This window comes from Dromaius novaehollandiae, chromosome 2 (assembly GCF_036370855.1).
Source record: "Dromaius novaehollandiae isolate bDroNov1 chromosome 2, bDroNov1.hap1, whole genome shotgun sequence".
Lineage (NCBI taxonomy): Eukaryota > Metazoa > Chordata > Aves > Casuariiformes > Dromaiidae > Dromaius > Dromaius novaehollandiae.
Window position 1 is genome coordinate 2,616,435 of NC_088099.1, and position 12,652 is coordinate 2,629,086.

Consider the following 12,652-nt stretch of genomic DNA (forward strand, 5'->3'; position numbering starts at 1 on the left):
CCTCTGACTTTGGCAGAATGAAACCGCTGTAAAACTGGAGTGCCAGAAGGGTATACACGCTACTTTCTTTTGGTCCAGCCAAGTTTCTGTTTCAGGGAGCCATCAGCCTTGGCAGTCCTGCATGTTTTCATCAGAACGATGGCTCCATGGTAGTCTTGCGCAACTGAAATGGTGTGATACAATATGCATCCAGCAATACCGCTCAGACAGAGCGTGAGATTGAGGTCTAAACTCCTATCGCTCAGACAGAGCGTGAGATTGAGGTCTAAACTCCAAATCTATTGGTATCAGATATCTACATGGCCCAGGGGCCAGGTATCTACCTGCTACCCCCAGTGCTATAGGCCATGGGAGATGGGACCTGGCCTTTGTGCACTTAGATGCTCTGATAGCGCAGATTAATATCGTTCCACTGCGCTATGCTTATTTTCACCAGCTCAGGATCAGTCCCTAGTGCTTTGTTAAAGGCGTGAAGTGAGATTTTGCCCACCTGGCAGCCAGAGAGAGCACCACGCCATTGTACAATTTGCCATCCCTTCTGGAAGAAAAGCATCTCCAGAAAAAAAAAAAGAAGTCCTATAAAGTGACGAGACTTAGGTTTAAAAACCAGAGAAAACAGACCGAGTGACTGGCTTTACAACATGTCCCACTTCAGAAAGTGAGGGAGGATGTGGTTTGTCTTTGTTTTATTCGCTTTGCTCAGTACTATGGGTTTGTCCCCACACCGAAAAGGGAGATGTTAACTCCACTTCATGCACTGATTGAGGGGGGGATCAGAAAATTGTTCTGGTTCTGTATTTGCTTCCTTTGGGTTGTGTTTCTTTCTTTCTGTCTTTCTTTCTTTTTTTTTTTTCTCTTTCTCAGTGAGAATTTATGACTGATGATTCAGAAAGTGAACTGGTGTTTATTTTCCTTTTCCTATGATACTCCACACTGCCTATGTTCCAGGAAACATGACATAGCTGTTATTGCTAGAAATGAGTTTGCTGCCAGTCGTTTACATTTACAACTGGATTCTGAAGGCAGGAATTCCTGGCAGTACTCCTCAAACTGTACAGTTTTGTTCCTTGCATTATCCCTGGGCATTTTTTTTCAGATTTGCAAATCCAAACAGAAGATAATTAGGAATTGACACTCATGACCAGGCATTGGGTATGTGTCTATGTTATCTCCCCTCCTCACTTTTGGTTAATCCCCTAAACAGCTTAACACATTATCTCGTTATTCCTCCATGTAGAACTTCCCTTACCATTACCTAGTGCTTGCATTCTGCAAGATCTACAAGAATTTGTAACCATTTACAGCCATGGACTACACCCTCAATGGGGCAAACTCGCATAGCTTCATGGATACCCACGAAGCTAAATTCTAGCTGTGCAAATGGATACGACGCCAATGAAGTCAGCAGCAGTAGATGCACAACAGACACACGTCAGGTTTATAATATTGCTACCCAGCACCCAATAGCTTTAGGGAGAAAACTAGCTGAACAGAGAAATTATAACTCGTGCACTTGAAATGACCAGTTGTGTTAAGCAACTTGAATTCTCTTTGCAAGTGGGCGGAACAGCAAGAGTAGATCACGCATTTTCAGTAGGACCAAAAATGATGTATTTGTGGGAAGATTCCTCAGAACGCAGCTCGTGACACAGTAGTTACACTTATACTGAAGCTCTGAATGGAGATGAAGATGAAAGCCAAAGGAAAGAAGGATGCAAGGATATTCAAATACATCTGGAGTCTGTTTTTGATTTCTTTACACCATTGTGAACAAATACAGTCAATAAAAAGAGGGGTCATTCCATGCACCGATAGAGGTGGGCAATGTTTTCTCAAAGTTTTTTCCCCCACAGTTCTCATGAAAATTTTGAAATTTGCTGGCCTAGAAGAGCAATTCAATGAACAAGAATTGATTTTTGCTGGTTTTGGCCGGCATCAGTCTGCCCCATCATGTCTATCTGGGTCTTAAGGAAATTACCAGTGGTTAACAAATAAAAACCGAATTGTGCCAGATGTGGGACATTTTGGCAGCCTTTGATTTCCAACAGTCTGATTGTGATTCCTTTATTCATTCACTTCAGGGAACAGAACTTTGCAACAAAGTTCTGCTTGGAAACGGCCAGAAAATTGATGCTTTTAATAAATGAGAAAGAAAAAAACAAAGAAAAAGAGCAAAAGTAAAGAGCAATTACAGCTGAGGCATTTTTTGTTTTGAATTTTCCTACTGGAAAGTTGGAAAAGATCATTGAAATTAACAGGTTTTGTCTGTGCCTAAACATTTGTATTACAAAGAGAAAATGCCTTTCCTGTGGGGCAGAACTCAGCTGAGATGGCTTACTTTGCTTGGAAAAAAACAAAGGCAAAGCAATTTTATTTTCAGTGGTAGATTTCCAAGCCATTTACAGTGGATAGACATAGTTCCCTGGTCTATATGGAAAAGGTTAACAGACCATGGAGCTGTGACCACAGACCTTTTATCCTAAAGCATTTTCATCCCACCAGGCAAAGACTGTCATATTCCCACCCAGGACTCACCCTTTGCTTCCCCGAAGCCCTGCACAGCTTGAACACTTCTTTGCACCGAGCATTTGATATGCAAGTGAGCCTTGAACATTTCTTTAAGATTTCCAGACCCCTCTCAGCTCCTCGAAGCTCGGCTGCTGTGTGAGTGCTAATGCTGAATAATCAGCTTCAGATTTTACCTGGGGAAGACAAAAAAAAAATCTTTATATGCAAGAAATGGAAACCACACCAAAAGAAACCGGTGTGACAGTCCTGTGCTAAGCTGGACTGATGGAGGCAATATTTCTGCTAGCTCAGTTGATAAAACTGGGCCTGCTTTAAGGGTGAATCTCCTTTATTATGAGTGGAAAAGCAAGGCACATCAGACAGTGAATTACAGGGGATGGAGCAATGAGATGTGAAGGGCTCTGATCATCAGTTTGAACTCACAGTTCAGTTTCTTTGTGGCATTTAAAATATATCCAAGTGTTTTAAATGGAAAATGCTTTACCAAAGGAGGTGTTATATACAGGATAGGCTGGATTGTGAGAACTTATCTGTTAAAATAGTGGTAGGTTTAGATTAAAGGTTGTTCCCCTCCCATACTTATTTCCCCTGAAGTATTAATTGTCAGCAGTTTTATCACCTTTCAGCCTTGGCTTAGCTGCCCTGAACAAATCCGACGTTCTTAGTCTTCCCAAACCAGCCAGGCTCCCCAGCCCCGGTATCCAATAACCCTGTTGTGCACCTGCTCCGGTCTGAGCTCCAGCAGCAGATTTGCAGAGAGGTAATGACTTTTATTACTCAAATTTAAGCAGGCTGGAAAAAGCAGGCAAGCTTTTGCCTGTCAGATTAGGCACCTATACAGGATGATCACAAAATAGGCAAGAGAGGAAAACTTGCGATTGCTTTTATGTTCCAGCAGCTAAACAGTTCAGGTGGTGGACTGGGCTCCAGCCCTTGCCTTAATGAGCAGTTCATTATTCTACCTGCTAGGAACAGTTTTGATATAGCCAATAATGAGCAAGGTCTCCTAGGAAACACAAGGTTGCCCTGTGCGAGATGGGGACCCTGGCTTCTGCCCCAAATAAGCAGAGAGGGGAATTTGAACACAGGTTTTCCCCCTTCTGTGGAATGGTTTAGCGCTGGGCTATAAAAGAGGCATTGTTACGGTTTCTGTTAATGCTGCTCTGTGAGAGAGTACGTGTGTTTGCACTTAACAGATGAGGGTATGGCTGGTCCGGGGATCCTGCAGCGCTTTCTGGACACTTTAGCACCCGCAGGCATGGGATTGTGGAACACAGGCACGACTGCGGTTAGGTGGGATTTGGAGAATCTACCCTTTTTGATCGAGGTTCATAAAAGATGTATCTGTAATACAAATCAAATATACATAGGCGTTCTTTGGCTTGCAGGCGAACTGGCATAGGGCAGCTTGAACCTATGCTAATAAACTTGCTGACCTCCGAAACAAGACAGCGGCCGCATAACAGCAAGCTGGTTGTCACAGGTCCTGATGCAGACAGGGACACGCAAGCTTTGCACCTTCTTACCTGACAAAGCAACATGGCCTTGTCCATACTGGTAATGGGGAATGTGCTTTGACCTGTGCTGGTCCTTGGCCTGCGCCAAAAGCATGCCAGGAACCGTATAGACAATTGCATTCCAGTGGTTAATTTAATAGTACAGAGGTTGCTAAGAAGCTCTTATGCCAGTTTGAAAAATTAAGGCCCAGACTCAGCCATTATGATGCCAAGCATTAAAGCATGTAAAAGGAAAATTTGCAAACCCTAGGCTTTGACATCTCACTCCAGCACTTGAGAAGATAACTTCATTACTCATTTCTCCTTGGAAATGGGTGGAGAAGGAGGTGCCACCTTTGGCAGAAGAGCCTCGTCTCTAGGGCACAGAGTGGAGAAATGGGAAACTGGATTCAGCTCCCTCCTCAGCCTGAGGAGATCCAGGCTTTGAACACCTCCATCTCAGGAAAGGCACTTAACTGCAATATTGAGGGTGAAGGGATCCCCTTTTTTTGTTGTGAAAGGCAGGCCTCTATGGTGAAAGGATGGAGCAGAAATTTGTAGCTCAGAGGATGAGAAGATTTCCCTGGGAGTGGGTGATACCTATTCAAAATACCCAGGATCGTGGTGCTCATGGCATTGATGCAAAGATGAAGCTGTCACTCTGAGGGAGTTGTCAATGTCTGAGCTTGTAAAAACCACCAGACAGCATTAAATCTGATGAAGTAGCTGCAAATCCTAATAAAATCCTAATAATAGCACTTACGAACATTATTAGCAAAGAAGTCCTTCAGTGCAGTGATTATGATGTGGTCTGTAATGTTACAGAGTTACCATTTTCAAATGAAAGTCTACCCACATTTTTTTGCAACACTGTGGAGATCAGTGATGATAAATAAAATATATATATATTTTTACATCACTAAGTGGCCCAAAGGCCATTTGCCATCTGGCTCCTATTTAATAAACAAAGCGAATGAAATTAGACCAACAGAATAGTCAAGGACTCATTTGACTTTCAGATGGGGTTAAATACACACATCCCTCAACATCCTAAGGAGAAATATTTTCAACACAAATAGACACCAGAGAAGGCTTTCAATGACGGCTTTCAATATTTATTTCAGTGGAGAATTACAGGGAAAAGGAAAAAAAAAAACAGGCCTTGAATTAATCATGTTCAAAATAACACAGCAGTAAACACAGACATGTTGAAGCTAGCATTTGATTATGATATAATTATATCATACTTGATGAGAGGCATTATATCAAAGCCTAATTTTTCCAATCCCAGATTTTCAAGCAAGGAAGTATCTATAGATCATCTTGCCTAATTTACCATAAAAAAACAATTCTTGTAATTTCACCCAGTGGTCTCTGCATTGGAGCCTGTAACTTAGGTTTTACTTATTTCTTTCTTCCAGAAAGGCATCTATCTATGGAGAATAATCTATACATTTATTTTTATTAGCCAGACTCATCATCCAATTAAAACACAATATGGGCTTATCTGACAGGTGCTAATGTTAATCTCCTGCATGAACTCCTTATTGGTTGGACCCTGTAGTATCATGTCATTAAACCCACCTGAATTAAATAGATGAATCAGTGCACTGCTCATCCCCGTGCTCTCCGTTGGCCCGAACCCAGCCAGTCTGGCTTTCCAGGGTTCAGGCCTAGGCAATGCCGGCAGGAAGGCCAAAGTCTATTTATGACCCCTGAAATCAGTTGCACATGTCTGGGGAACTGCTTACTTTGAGCAGGAAACTGCCAAAGAGCTAGTCCTACAGCCAGCGAGCTCTCCGGGGAGTTATCTGGGCCTACTGACTTGAAAATGCATAACCCGAGCAGATAATATTAAACACAATTTTTTGGTACAGGTGGGTTGGAAAGTTGATTCTTGTGATATGAATCCAGCTTCCTGTGACTTTCTAACTGCAGAACATAAATATGTATTGAATGCACCACTATCATTCCTCAAAGCATGGTCATCTATGTCTGGAAATGGGCATTTATTTTTATTACAATGTCTGTCTTTTCTAAAAATATTCAAAACAAATTCCTAGGTCCTGACAGCTGTGGAATGTAGCTTCTCTCATCATATTTCTCCATTTAATGCCTTCTAAATTACTGGCCTCATGCCTTCTTCCCCTTACCCCCGTTAGATTTTAACCTGGATTCTGCAGGAAACGAGGCTGATAAGATCATGTTGATTTTCCATCTGTCTGTCTGCCTCTCCCTATTGCTGGTTGAACTAACTGCCCATACCAGACAGAGGGGTAAAGTTCTCCAAGAAGTTAAGCATCTATGAAACTTATGAACATTGTTGACTGATCAGAGGAGAAAGTCCCTTGTCCTTCCTGAGATGAAAGCTGGGCAGTTGATGTGCACAGTCTATGGGGCCAACCAGTCAGACCAGCACAGCCAAAGGTGGGGTGAACTGGGAGGAGGTGGGCACTGCAGTGTGGTGGGGAAACGCTGGACACTGGGGAGGAGCTGGGACACTGTTTTGAGAAGGGGACAGGGTACAGAACACGAGTCTATGAAATTCATCTTCGTTAACTCCACTGACAATGCCACAATGCTGCCATGAACGGAAAGTATCTTGTTTATGTATTTTACCACTTGCAATATTCATTTCCTCTGTGAGCCAGCTGGATTTTTATGAAAAGACATTCTTTGACTGGGAATTACAAGTATTTAATACACTTCTTTTAATAGCTCCCAGTTCTAAATTACATTTGCTCAGTCTTAGTTTTTCTCGTGGTCCATTTCACTGTCAGCTTTCCTTGACGCAGACAGATTTGCTCTTTTGAACTGCATGGAGTCAAATCACTGATGAACATAAAATTGTAAAGCAGATCTCCTGTGCTTGCTCTGGTTTTCTGAGCTCTGACTGCATCATGTAGACCTTACCAAACATTTTTCATCAAAAGCAATCACAGCAATGATGTTGTACCTGGAATGGAGGAAAATAAGAGAGGCAAAAGTATATTATCTTCCATTCGACCACCTCACAGAGTTGAAAGAAGGGACTAGCTTTTTGGCTGCAGAGGCCTTTCTGAGAGACATCAGGATTATTGTCATATGGGAAAACTGTAGTGAAGGGAATCAAAGACAATCGTCAATTAGACTAGGAGAATCGGAATAAGTCTCCTAAATGTTTTTAGGTTGAGTGTTACACTGTGTTTCCTTCCTTTCATGGAGATGAGAAACCATTTGCACAATTCTTTTACTGGCAGATGTGACCAAAAAGGGTCAAAATTCTAGCTCATAAGAGATATATTGTACACAGCAAGCATTTTACTGGAATAGTTGGGAGCTATTCAACTGTCATCTTAAATGGGGACACATGTCCCCATCATAAATTATTTGTTTATGCTACCTATTGGGTAATAAGGATCTTTTTATTGTTGCCTATAAAATACAAATGTTTGTGGATTAAACAGGGTGAGGACTGAGTAAGCACAATGCTATAACTATCCCTCCATAACTAATTTCCTGGCAGAAGCTACAGTGAAATATAGCACAGGCAAGTAGTGTCATCTGAAGATTTGGGGGGGAGGGGGGTGCCTTTAGGATGATGTCTGGGAAGGCAGGAAAGTCTGCTGTGCTGACAGGAAGGAGCTCATCCCATGAAGAAATGGAGAAAACCTGTTGGTCTCCAAAATTACTTTGAGTTCCCTGTAACTCCGAGCTTTCCCTTGGAAATCCAGGAGCCCGCTTAATTTATGATTATGCTTATGAATATTTTAGCTCATCTTTGGATTTCACATGGCCATTTCAATAAGTCTGACACTTGCCCATGACTACATGAGGTCAGCCGACATGAATCACCTCCCAACCTGCCGTGCCGGCTGAAGTGATGGCATGGTGAAGGGTGGGGTTTCCTGGCTTGTTTTCCTTCCAGCAGCCAAGGCCATGGATGAGGGACAGCAAGGGCACACCCTGCGACATCAAGGCTGGAGAAGATAAAGAGTCTGTCATCCAGGGACAGCAGGAATTTCAAACCGGGCTACCAGCAGCTCCTGAAGAGCCTGGATGGATAGATGGGTAGGGTCCTAAGTAGGATTCATCAGTCCGAAGGCATCTGAAAGCCACAGGAACTGATTCCAGTCATCCTAGGGACAGTGTCTTCATTAGCTCAGGTGAATTGCTTTTTCCTCTACACTGATAACAGAAAGAGCTGTGGGTGACCAGCTCAGGCTTGGGTGTTTAAATGCAGTGAGATTAAACCTGCCTCAGAGTTCTTGTAGTATCATGTTTCTTTTTTCTTTAGGGTTCAAAAGATGCACACATTCCTGATTTTAACTGCAAAGAGCTTGTCAATAATATTGAAAACCACTGTCAGCAGACTTTGAGGGGTGGAGCACCAAGGGATATTTACCTTTGCCCAGACTCGGAGTTGGAGGTCCTTCCACTGGCATGATCATTCCCCTCGATAAGGCATCGTCTCTTATTTCTCACCTAGTCAAGAACCCCAAACTTCTTCTTCAGCTATCTTTCACAGTGCCTCCTGCAATCCTGACTTACAGGTTTGAGCCCTGGCCTGTCCTAACTGCAGACTAAGAAAAAGTGCACATTCTTGCCCCTCACACCCTACCTCCCTTTCAAAGAGCAGGGATATGAGCTGCAGAGCACTTCAGGAGGTCCCCTGGTCTGGATGAGCAGGAGGCCAAGGCTGTAGATTGGCTAGTGATTTGATGCAACAACATCTAGAACAGTAACCAGAGATATAGTCCAACATTTACAGGTTAAGTTCTGACCATCTGGGTGCCTTGGACAGTTCCTTCATGTGCAGTTGTTAATACTATGGATAGATCCCAGTTACTACTGATGATGACACTGAAAGAGTGACTAGCTCTTCCTTAGACTTTAGATTGACCTGCTATGGGGTTTGTTTGTGGTCTTGTTTTGCTCAAAAAATGCAGAAGCAATCTAACACATTGCAAGTACAGAAAATGCATCAAGATCTTTCTGAAAGGTTTGCCAGAACTTCTCTCCTTTTAACCCACCTGCCCAGCAAACACAGGCACTTTTCGACGTGAATCACTGGGGTACAATTCCTAGGCTGAGTCAGCTTCTTGCAGCAGGGAGCACCATGGGCTGGGCCTCCAAAGGCCCTAATGTTGTGCCCAGCTGTGCCATTTCACAACGGGGTTGATCTCAGTTAACTGGGGTTATCTTAAGAGAATGAATGTGACTGTAGATAACCCAAGCTTATATTGCAGTAATAGGAGATCAAATGCTGTGGCTCTGGCTTCCTCCTTCAAAGGTGATCAAAGGGTAGCATGCCTCTGCCTAAGACCAGTCTGGACACCACAAAGACTATTTCTCCATGAAGGAATTAGAAAATGAACGTCATCCACTCCTGAGAAAGCACTGAAGAGAAGAACTGGGGTCTAGGATCAAAGACACAGAACTGGAGATCAGGATTCATTGGAAGAAAAAGCCCCCAAAGCCATTTGCATTCCTGTCCTGTGATGTCAGGACTGCATGAAAACCAGATGCAAGAATCTTTCTGGCTTCTAACATCACAGAGAACTGAGTATTCAGCCCGCAGCCCCTTGAGAGCATTAGCAGCAGGGGTTATCAGGGAATCAGATGAGGGTTGCATCCCTCAACAGCAGCTTCAGGCACCCACACTGATGTTGGCGTGACCGAGCACAGCAAATCAGTATGCGTGGAGGAATGTGTTTTCCCATCTGCAGAGCAGATGCAGAGTTAGACATGGTAGGAGAAAGGCAGAGAGTGAGTGAGGTATTCACTCGATTAAATGCCACCTCATGGTTCTGGCACATCGGCTGACCTCATGGCTCCAAGCTCACCCTTTGAGCAAGATGGTTTTTGCTGACAGCCCTCTGGCTCCGCTCCATCCCCAAACTCAGGTGTCTGGAAGCTTTTATTTGCCACATGGATACTGCCTTCGCCCATAGTATCTTGGAAAGCACAATAAGAGACTATAATGATATTGAAGATCAGACGATGTGGGTAGCCTTCCACTTCAAGAAATGTGGAGGTGACTGAAATCATTACATTCCTTAGGCATCTTCTTTCCAGTAAAGGAAAACTAAACCAAGCCTGTGGAGGGAGCTTAATCAGTCTAAGCCAGATCCTCAGGTGATGTAACTCAGCATCATTTCACTGATATCTATGGGATCATGCCGATTACCTCCAACAGGGAGGTTGGCTTCTTGTGCTCCTTGTTCCACACCAGCTGGTCTCACTGCCAGAAAATGATCTAAGGTGCATTTAATTATTTGCAAGTCTCAGATAACCTGACTGCAAGCTGGACATGGCTTTTGCTGAGGTAGAAATGTATGGGTATGGTGGAAATGAGCCAGGTTGGTTCTGCTGGGAACCTCAGTTGTCTAAATGTTGTGTGCTGAAGGGCACAGACTTCCTAAAGTGAGGCCTTTGTTCCCTCCTTATTCATTATGAAGGAATGTCCAGAGGGAGGACAAATCCATATAAAAGTGGGTGCATACCTAAGACAGGCAGGATACGGTTTTCCATTGTTTGGAGAGAGAACATGGTCATCAATATTACAAAGCCAGCTCCACAAAGTACCTAAGAGATAAGTAGGTGTAAAGTCATTCTTCCTCTCTTCTTTCCCTGCTTCATTCCCTGCTGAAATCCTGGAGCATAAAATATGATTTACTGAGTAATGTGAGCTGAAGTGAGTAACTGACAGCTCCCGCAGCCAAAGTGGATCCCAAATCTCAAAGTGAAACTCAATAAAAATCCATAGATGTTCAATAGATCTTATCTAAAGCCCTAAAGGGATTTACATATACTCACAAAAAGGCCAGCGGTCATTGGGCAGAGTGCGAAATCCCAGGGTGTTGCAACCTTTGCAACATTTAACCAAGTACAACCCCAAGGAATGCAGCAGGGTCATTTATAATTTACAGAAGATTTGGAGAGAGACACAAATACTTCCTCCTAGAAATACTGCCTGGAATGAGACTTCAGTATGTCAAGCCATATTATAACTAACATGATAAGGGTAACGATATGCTAACACTTAAGTATTTGCCTGCTTGTAAATGAAATCAAAGAGAGTTTTCAATAACAGTGACATGCCTTTTTGGACAGGCATTGATGAGCTGTCACATGTAAAATTTTGCAAGGTGCAGCTCCGTCTAAAATTTCGGGGTCACTGGGGAGAGAACGAAAAGCTAAATAATGCCTGTACTACTGAGGTTTAAACATTGTGCAAAGGCTACAGCTGAAATATGAGAAAATAATATGAAATAATAATATGAAAGCTGGACTTTTGTAGTGACTTTGGTTCCAAAGGATGCTGGAGAGTGGTAAACTATCATGATTGTCCTAGAAGCGAACAGGTTTCACTTACATATTCCTGTTTAGGAACCTCAGAGTTGTCTGTACTGCTGTTACTAACATTATTATTATTTTTACAGTAGTACTTTACAGTAACACAGAGCAGACCCCAACTGTGCAAGGAGCTGTTTGAAGATAGGAAGGATAGAAAGAATTTATTCCGGAATCAACTTACTCTGCTCATTCACATGCATAACTGTGATGGGGAGTGGTGACAGATAAACATAGGGGGAAAAGGAAAAATGGATAAGAGTGGGCAAAATGTTTTATTTTAGGATAGACAGAAGGACAGTCGGACAGATTCTGAAAACCAGAAGGATGGAGCATTGGGAGGGGAAATAAATTGTTCTATAAATTCACCTCTACCCATTAACCTCTATCCTCTCACAGGCGCATTCTTGAAACAGAGAGAGAGAGAGAGAGAAAGAAAGAAAGAAAGAAAGAAAGAAAGAAAAGAAGGAAAGAAAGAAAAAGAAAGAAAAGGAAAGAGAAGGATGGAAAGGGAAGGATGGAAAGGGAGAGTGGGAGGGAAGGAAAGAAGGGAGGGAGGAAGGAAGGAAAGAAGGAAGGAAGGAAAGAGAGGGAAGGAAAGAAAGTAGGAAGGAAAGAAGAAAAGAAAGAAGGGTGGAAGGGAGGGAGGAAGGATAGAGCTCCCAGAGGGAGGGAGGGAAGGAGGGAGAATGAAAAGGCTGAATGCTTAAAGTCACCCCCTTCCCCCTCCGTTCAAAACACACTGCAGTATTGGTGAGGCAATGTAAGATTTCCAGCTGTGTAAAGCCACAAACAGTAAGTATAATTTTGCAAATATTTGCCCAAGAATAATATCCTTGCAGAGTTATCCTTGCTTTGCCCTCATATTCAAATGAGCTACTTAAAAAGAAGCTTTTTAGAGAGACATCTTGGGCAGGACGTGCATCTGGAAAGAGTGATGCCCTTGATCATTGTTTTCTTCTTCTGCAGCCTGGTGAAGGCTGCTGTAGGTAGGAGATCAGCAGTCAGCGATACTCAGCAGACGGCCAGACCAACAGCCAGACCAAAGTCTTGCTTCCAGGGAGAGCACAGGGCGCTAGCAGCTCTCCCAGCCTCTTATCAAAAGATCTGGGGATCAGAAGGACCAAAATGTCCTGTTATTTCTCTAGAGGGATACTGATACTGTGGAACTCTTGTTGGAGCTTTCTGCACCCTTTATTGGGGCAAAATCTCCACATTTTTAAAACTGGTGGTTGGATGTTCACCCAAAATAAGAACATACCACCTCCACTTAGCTCAGATTAACATGCCTC